Genomic DNA, 7,834 nt, shown 5'->3' with positions numbered 1-7,834 from the left:
ACCAAACGCAACATTTAAAGCTAACAGCGGAAGCATAAGTTTAATAATTCAAACAATAGTTTAAAAGTTCATAAATATTTATTCAGAACCAATCATTGGTTCCACGCAACCACTACACTCCTCCGCTGCAAGCTCCTGAGCTATTCCTAAGTACATGCAAAGCATGCAGTAGGGTGTCAACATAAAGTTGGCGAGTTTACGTTTTATCCAGTTTTTATTTCCAAAACCTTATGTTGTTAAATTACTCATTTATATCATAACATGGGAAGCTACCCCATCTGTAAGCTACTAAACTCGTAATACTGAACATTGCGACTGTAATCGTTGTTTTGCCCTCATTTGTCAATGTCTATCATCATTGACGGTTGCCAAGGCATAGTAAGTAGGGACATCGTGATAGGTTTTCATTTAGTACGCTAAGTCATGGAATATAAATAGCATTTAACAGTATTCCAAACCAGGAATACTAGGCAATCCCAAACCAGGGAGAGTGTTGTCCGTTCCGTTCCCAACCACCGGGAACACATGCTTTTAGTAAAGTGTGTGAACTCACCTTTGTTTGCTCGGCAGGTAGTTTACTTGTTTTAAGGTTGGTCAACCACGTCCTATTATAGTTACCAATATTAATTAGGTCGGTATGCAAATAATCCATGTATTTTTCTACACGTAACTAACAGGTAGCATACAAGTTATAACATCACATATCTCATACACAACATGTGGGCCATATACGGATCTATAACATCACATATATCATACGCAACGGTTGGTGGAAGTACACCAGCCATTCATCAAGTACGTTCAAAATGAGTTCACTAGCGATATACCCGACATAAACCTAGACCCCTCACCAACAAGACAACAAAAAAAAGATAAGGGAGTGGCAACAACACCATCCGATAGCGAAACGGCTTTGATCGAGAAGCGCTCACAATACACCCTTATGAAAGAAGCAAAACAAGCACGGGCGATAGAGTTGTCGAATATAAAAAAGAAACGCAAGGAAGATACCATAGCATTAGTGGCAGAACAACGCGGGGCATTGAAACAACTTTTGTATGATCGGGATTTGGAGACGTTTACTAAGCCACACGACCATGTTTCACCCGAGATGTTGCCGTTTATTCTAGAGCGGAAACGAGATATCGCAAAAAAATTTAATTGGTCACGCCCTTTCTAAATTTTAGGTATTTTATGGTTTAATTTACTAGTTTTAATTTTATGTAATATGTTTTTTTAAGTAATTAATTTTATTTTGTTTAATATATGTTTTACTTATTTTTAATGCATAATTTCTAGAAATAAAAAATATATAAAGAAAAGAAATAAACTTCTAATATGTTTGAGCACCCTCTAGTGTTTGAGTGTAAAATTGAGAGTGGAGTGGTGAGTTGACATGACATAACGTGAAATTATTGGCTAGACAAAAAGTTTACCACTCCCCAGTTGAGGAGCACTCCTTCCACCGTGATAGCTAATATAGCTAACTAATGAAAACAATATCCAAATATTAATTTATTCTTTTTTTTTAACTTTATTATTTGAAAAAGGATAGCACAGATTATAATTCTTAATTAATCTAATTATTCTTAATTTCAGTATTCAAGCAATATAATAACAATTATCTCAAACAAAAACATTATTAAACCATCTCTACATTCTTTTGCTCTGTTCCCCAACGATCTTTGCTTTTCCCCCAACCAATACGCCCTAGAAACAGATCTTGTCCCTAACGCTTTCTAACAACATACTCAAATTTGGTTTATTCTTTTAATTTTCGTTTTTGAAGATTTTTTAACAAATTACAAGTTTTTAAAGTATTATTAAATGAAATTTTCTGGTTATGAAATTAAAGTTATATATAAGGGCATTCATTCAATTAAATTGGAGTGTGGTACTTTTAACCTTCCACTTTTCACCTTGAAACCTATTTTCACGTTGCAGTAGGATGTACCATGCTTTTTCACCTACTTTCACATTGCATGTTTTGTAGGTGGAAATCGTACATCAGGTTTCACCTTGTTGTTTTGTTATTATTATTATTATTATTATTATTATTATTATTATTATTATTATTATTATTATTATTATTATTATTATTATTATTATTATTATTACCATCACCACCACTATTATTATTGAATGGGTTAATGAAAATTTGATAAATTACCACTATTTTTTTATCCGTTTATTGAAAAATTGTATACTTAAAACGTAAGTTGGTTTACCTGAGATCTACATTGCGACAACTTAAAACTTCATAATTCATATGAAAGTGTTAGATATGCATATCATACAATTAGTTATTCATATTTAAGCCTTCTTCACAAAATTTTATGGCTCGTTCAAATATGAAATTATTTCATTTTATGGTGGCTATTTGTTTATGTAAAGGAAAAACTATGATTATAAATATTATCAAAAGGGAAAACCATGGTGTGTGTTCTGTGTGCTCGAGAGAGAGAGAGAGAAAGCGAGAGTGAAAAATGCATACAGTGAAAGACTAAGGCCAATGATGTTGTAGCCTAGTGGTTGCAATAGAGGTGGGAAGGATTACCACCTTGTTGGTTCTTGCCCGTGAATGCTTAGCTTCGAATCCCACTTTGACCGAGCTTTGATCATGTATAGCCCTAACCGAGATGCTGTTAAAAAAAGACTAAGCTAGATGAAAGTAGATGTTGACCTAATTTATTTTTAATACTAGAATACGTATTTGCAGTGTATTTATAGTATTATTGCATCTTTTGTTTACACGTGTACCGTAGCTAGAGGGGTGTTCATCGGGTTTTTCCTTCAGGTTTTTTGGGGTTTTTGGGTTAGTTTATTCAGGTTTATGTCTGGGAAAAATTGACCCAATAACCGACCCATCTAAAGTTAAGGTAAGTCGGGTTCAGGTTATTTGGGTCGAGTTATTTGGTTTTCGGGTTTAGATGTAAAATAAAAATAAATGTTTTATTTTTACAAAATATCATCAAAATTCATACATATTGCTATATATTTTAAAAATATCATCAAAGTTCCAACAATATTTGACAATATGTTATTATTGTATTTAAAACTCACAAAACATAATGTTCCATATATTAAAGACTCTAAGCCAACACACTTTTATAGGAAAAAAACAATAAATGTTCGGGTTTTTTCGTGTTTCGGGTTTTTTGGGTGGGCTTGTTCGGGTTTTCGTCCCAAGAAAAAGTGACCCGATAACGGAACCATTTAAAGTCCGGGTCGATCGGGGTCGGGTTTCTCGGGTTCGGGTTATTTGGGTATTCACTAATTCAGGATCGGGTGGCTTTGAATTCGGGTCGGATTTTGGGTTTTGGAATGAACATCCCTACTAGTAACCCTTAAAGTATATTTGCAGTCTACGTTTATTAAATAAAGTGATGCTATGTATAGTCAACATCAACTCAATATTAAAAAATCAGGAACTCTCTCTCTCTCTCTCTATATATATATATATATATGTGTGTGTGTGTGTGTGTGTGTGTGTGTATTTGAGATATTAAAGAATCAACACCACCACCATGAAGCCACATCTGCCTGAAGTCGGTTTGTATATTTTCTTAATTCTGATTATCTCATCAACAATGGTGAACAGAAATGGGTACAAAATGTTTGGTCTCGGTTTTTTAATGGTACCTGAAGCACCAAAACCGACCCAACCTGTCACACTCTGATTTCCCGGTGGGCCTGAACTTGAGGTTTATGCGTGACGATTGATATCAGTATTCTCAAAGCACAGTGAAAGATGGGATATTATATAAACGGTTTGTACTAAAGGATCCATAGGTGGACCGAATGAAATAAAATAATACTTGAGACTAATAAGTCTTTCGTGGAGTTGCAAATTCCAAATCGCCAAGACCAAGCAGCTCTAGCCTATTTCATACTTGCTAATTAACCTGCGCTTAGTCTTTTGAATATACGTCAGTTTTCACTGGTTAATACAATTAACCGACTCTTTTGAAAATCTTTTCAAAAAAGCATATTTTAACATATGGTATATCATTTTTTTAATAACTTAGGATAAGATAATGTTTATTGTTACCAGTTTTATATGCTTATCAATACATACGAGGACTAGAACTAAACGCAAATACGTGATTAACCAACACACCACATTTTCAAAATCATATAAAATAGCATTAGCGTTTGTCAGGTGTTTGACCCGATTCGGCTAATTTATATAGTTTATGCTACTTAAAATAGCCGTACACGCATATGCGGTATCAGGTGGTCGAATTGGTTTAAAAGAAGTCCATAATACCAAAATATATTTCATATTATCGTAACATCATATTCATAATCAGATTATATATTCATTTGGTATTAAAACCATATTTTGTGCCATAAGGTAATTTTAGGCATTTATTTGGCATCTTCAGTTTTTGTTGGATAAGACCCATGTGAAGAAGCTAAATTTTGACGAAACTAACATACAGATAAATTATTTGTTTTGGATTTCGTTCAACAAGCGTTTAAAAATATAGATATATCATTGTCATCGTATATGTCCACATGATATATGCGTAGACAGTTTATAAGATAACCGTGAAATGTTTTTAAAACCAGAACAATTTGAAATAAAAGAGACCAGTGCGTAGTAACTAATTTTTGTATTCAAGCAGATAGCACGTATTATGCAATTAAAAAGATCGTACTCAGAATACCACTTTAATCTTCCAAATTTTCCCCCACTACAAACCACATCTATATTGATCAAACTACATTGTTTTTTAATTCTGATTAACAAAAAATGAGAAAAATTTATTCATATATAACATTTCCATCACTGTCGAATTATTGAGACCGGTAAACGATAAAAACCAACAGTCCCCCTATAATTAGTGTAACACCTCGTAAAATCACGACCAATACAATAAGGACACGTGTCATGGACTTTAAACGTGTAAAGAATTATTTCTGAGGGACTGAAGTTGTCAAACAATGTAAATATGTGAATAAAGGGATCCAAAGTGTCAATATGACATTCTTGTGCCTCTGAATGACCTCACACGACGTTCGTATTCTTTAACGAATAATTTATCGAACTTAGAAAGTCGTTTGTGCCTAAAATAAGGATCTTATGAAGCATAGGGGTTAAAAGCATCAACATGTTAAAAGTAACCTCCGAGTGACCTTTTAACGATCCCAAAAACATTGTGATAATTTATATTGATCCCAACAGTAATGGGTATTTAATTCGTGGAGTTTCGATGCACATAAATAAGTAAAACGGCAATTACAAGTAATAAGGGCCAAATGCGTTAATATTGCATTTCCAGAACGTTCGGGTGACCTCGTAACTAACCGAAGGCCTATTGATAAATGTTTAAGGATTCAAGACCCTGAGGGATCTCAGGTCAGAACTTCCGTTCAGCAGAGAGATATCAGTTTCGACTTAGCAGTGTGTCCCCTTTAGAGGATCTTTTCAGCTACAACAACTGATCATCAATTTTATTGTCTAATCAGCTGAGGGCTTTATGCTATGTTTCAAGCATATTGAAGCAAGTATTAGCCAGGGACTAGGTCAGAACCACCGTTCAGCAGAAGTCCCGGAATAATACCCCAGACATCATTTGAGTATAAGAACCTAGTATTTCAAAATAAGAAACCTTTCAAACGAGATTTCAGGGGTTACCTATATATCCAAGTAGAGTTCCCCACAAACTAAGCAAGTTTGAATTTAGGTTTATATCTCGAATACAATTTACTAACTGTGTGAAGTCTACTGACACATCATTAGTAAGACTTGTTTAAAAAACATTTTTGACTTTACAAATCTCTAGCATGCTGTGATAGTCCACCAATGTACTATCATCTCCTCTTTTTGCAACAAAACTCATTTTCATTTTTCAATTTTTTAAATTTTTCAAAATTTTCTTACTCCCCCTAAAATCAAAATATGTTTCAATTTTGATTTTCTGAGGAAAAATTGAAAACAAACTATACAAGAAATATGACAACATTATGTGAATCACCTCAATTCACCATTCTCGTGCAAAAACAATCAGAACTCCCCTTCACAACAAACTATTTTCCCATTATGATTTCAAAACACTTAAGTTTGTTTTAATCAAAATGGTTTTTCCGGAAAAACTAGTTTGTGAACCAACCATTTGTAGGTTCGGGGTTATCTCTTCATCTTGTTTTCTTCAAACATTTTAAAGATATATCATTTCCAGTTTTAACATAATCCATCTGCAGAAAATCAAGTACAATTTAATGTCCCTGATTTACCACATTTAAAGCGAAAGATCACCAAAGTGAAATTTCTCAAGAAATGTGCCGATTCATGATCCACGATACCATCTTGGGATCTCCGGCAAGTCAGGTTTTTCTATTTAAACAATTTCACCCAAGCCTGACTGTCCTTGGGTGATTTTGAATTCTTGCTCAACAATGGTGGAAAATTTGCATCATCCATTGCTAAACCTGAATTCTCCTTTTTTACCTCAACCAATGGCTCCTCTGGTTTTAACGAACCAGAATCATTGCCTGCAGATGGCTTGTCTGACTTTGATGAGTCAGATTCATCGCCGGGAAGTGAAAACTTCACTTTCTTCTTCTTCTTATCCTCTTTAGTCCTCAGATTTATATCTGAAGAATTCATCTTGCTTGACTTTGCAGCCGAGGAAGTTGATTCATCAGAACTCTTGTTCGATCTGTCCGGTGAACCCGAGGACAAAATCTTCTCGAGATACTCTCTCGCCTTTTTCCTCTTTTTCCTCAGTCTGTCTTTCTGCCCCTGCGAAAGCTTCACTTTCGTCTCTTGAACTTTCTGTTCTTGAACTTTTGGTTTTTGAACTTTTGGTTCTTGAACTTTCAGTTCTTTGGGTTTGACTTTGACTGGATTTCTTGCCACTTTCTGAGATACAGCCCTCGATCTTTCATTTGATCTCCTTCGGCAATCTCTGGCAATATGACCTTTGATCTGACAATCGTAGCATCTTCTGGTCTCATAACTCCAATTCCGGCAGTTAACAGCAATGTGTCCTTGATAACCGCATCGGTAACACACTCTGTTATCGTACCGTATACCACCTTCACACCAAACGCTCAAATCATAGCATTGTCTGGCTTGGTGATATTCCTTCCTCAAGTTTGCTGGATTTGGCTTTTGAGCACTGTGGTCCGACCTGCACCACTTATTACCAACAATTTTTGAGTTTTCATTTTTCAATTTTTGTGATTTTTTCTTTTGATTGGATGATCGATCTGATGAACTTTTATTATCTTTTTGTTTCTGTTCCACTTTCTTCTTCAAAGGTTTCTGTTTAGAACATTCACCTTTTTCAGTCGATTGTAGAACAGTTTTCTGAAATTTTTCTTTTAAATTTAAAAACAATTTTTGTTTTTCTTTTTTAACATTTTCATCATCAGGTGTCTCATCACAATCTTCAACTTTGACAGTGTCAAAGTTTGTGACATTGTCACTTATTGGAACATAATTGATTGGTTTTGGACAGGGAAAATTCAAACTGTCTGATTTAGTCACAAAACCTATCAATTTCTTCTCAAGTTCATCAATTTTGTTCCTCGAATTTTCAGCTTCACTTTCAAGCTGAGATATTCTCCCAAAATGAGACTTGATTGTTTTCTCATTTTCATTTTTCAAATTTTCAAGAACAGATTTTTCATTCATCAAAACTTTTATCTGTTCCTGAAATTTTGATTCATTCGCTTTCAGGTTTTTGTTTTCAAGCTTTATCCAGAAATCCTCATCTTCTGACGATTTCTTTTTGCTTTCAAACTCCTTTTCTAGCTCTTTGATTTTCTTTCGAGCACACTCACCTTCTTTTTCAAGTTTAATGATTTTCTGAAGATGGGA

The sequence above is a fragment of the Helianthus annuus genome, chromosome 3, assembly GCF_002127325.2.
Source record: "Helianthus annuus cultivar XRQ/B chromosome 3, HanXRQr2.0-SUNRISE, whole genome shotgun sequence".
NCBI classification, from domain to species: Eukaryota; Viridiplantae; Streptophyta; class Magnoliopsida; order Asterales; family Asteraceae; genus Helianthus; species Helianthus annuus.
This window is presented reverse-complemented; position numbering follows the sequence as displayed.